This window comes from Bison bison, unplaced genomic scaffold (assembly GCF_000754665.1).
Source record: "Bison bison bison isolate TAMUID 2011002044 unplaced genomic scaffold, Bison_UMD1.0 scf7180017864340, whole genome shotgun sequence".
NCBI classification, from domain to species: domain Eukaryota; kingdom Metazoa; phylum Chordata; class Mammalia; order Artiodactyla; family Bovidae; genus Bison; species Bison bison.
In genome coordinates, this window is record NW_011494912.1 from 4,228,524 (window position 1) to 4,230,267 (window position 1,744).

The following is a 1,744-nucleotide window of genomic DNA, read 5'->3' on the forward strand; positions in this document are numbered from 1 at the left end:
CTCAGGCTTCCCCACACTGGTCCCACTTTCCAAAGCCTGCAGGCCTCTGCCCATCCTGGTGAACTTACGGTTGCCAGCAGCGGGGGGGCAGGGGGAGGAATGGATGGGGGGGGGGACAGTTAGGGATTTGGGGATGGACATGTACACACTGTTAAAGTGGCGCTAGTGGTAAAGAACCCACCTGCCAATGCAGGAGACAGAAGAAGCATGTGTTTGATCCCTGGGTCAGGAAATCCCCTGAAGGAGGGCATAGCAACCCATTCCAGTATTCTTGCCTGGAGATCCCATGGACAGAGGAGCCAGGTGGGCTACAGTCCATGGGGTTGCAAAGAGTTGGACAGGACTGAAGTGACTTAGCACACACTTAGCATGAAACCAACAAGAACCTACTGTACAGCCCAGGGAAGTCGTTTAATGTTATGTGGCAGCCTGGATGGGAGGGGAGTTTGGGAGAGAATGGATATGTTAGGTAGGTAGAATAGGGAAAAGGAGTCCAAAATGGCGGTGGCTAAAAGACAAGGAAGGTCCGAGGACCAGAGTGAAGACTTCAGGCAGAACAAACAGCACTCCTGGCTAAGCCCAATTTGCATAGGGCAGGCCCAGGTGGAGGAAAAAACATATAAAAGGAGGAGCCAAAGCGCTTTCTCTGGGACTCTCTCTTCCGCGTGCGTGCGCTCTTTTCTCTCTCTCTCTTTCTCTCTCTCTCTCTCACTCTCCTGCTATCTTCTAAATAAAATAGAGCTGTAACACTGATTTGCCTAAGAGCTGTAGCACGGTTTGTCCAAGACCTGAGAGCTGTGATGCGCCGAGGGCTTTAATGTCCGTTGCTCCAAATCTTTGTTGTGAGGAGACAAAGAACCGAGGAACATACACTCGCGTGACAGATACATGTGTATGGCTGAGTCCCTTCACTGTCCACCTGAAGCTATCACAACATTGTTAATAGGTTATACCCCAATACAAAATAAAAACTTTTTTTTTTTTAAAAAGGCAGTCTCAAATGTCACCTCCCCCAAAAGCCCAACTTCTCTATTCCCCAAATATTCTAATACACGTCCGTGTTCTAATATGTATGTACACAGGTGTGTGTACATATACACATGGATAACATTTGTTTTTAAGAGTAAGCTGGCTCAGATGGTAAAGCGTCTGCCTGCAATGCAGGAGACCTGGGTTCGATTCCTGGGTTGGGAAGATCCCCTGGAGAAGGAAATGGCAATCCACTCCAGCATTCTTGCCTGGAAAATCCCATGGGTGGAGGAGCCTGATAGGCTACAGTCCATGGTGTTGCAAAGAGTCGGACATGACTGAGTGACTTCACTTTCACTCTATAGCATAAGATTCAGAATCCACCCAGGAGTGTAAAGTAAAAAGTTTGTTTCCCCCACGCCCTGGGCTCCAGGCCACCCAATTCCTGTTCCCAAAGACAACTGCTTCCCTGGTGGCTCAGATGGTAAAGAATCTGCCTGCAGTGTGGGAGACCTGGGTTCAATCCCTGGATTGGGAAGATCCCCTGGAGGAGGGCATGGCTACCCGCTCCAGTATTCTTGCCCGGAGAGTCCCCATTAACAGAGGAGCCTGGCAGGCTACAGTCCATGGGGTTGCAAAGAGTCCCCCTGAGGGGTTGCACTGTGCTTAGTAGCACAGCACAAAGACAACTGCTGTGCTTCGAGGCTGTGAACACCCTTCCTCAAGGGCCATGTGGATTTCACATCAGTTGCCTGGAAAACAGCAGGATAATCTT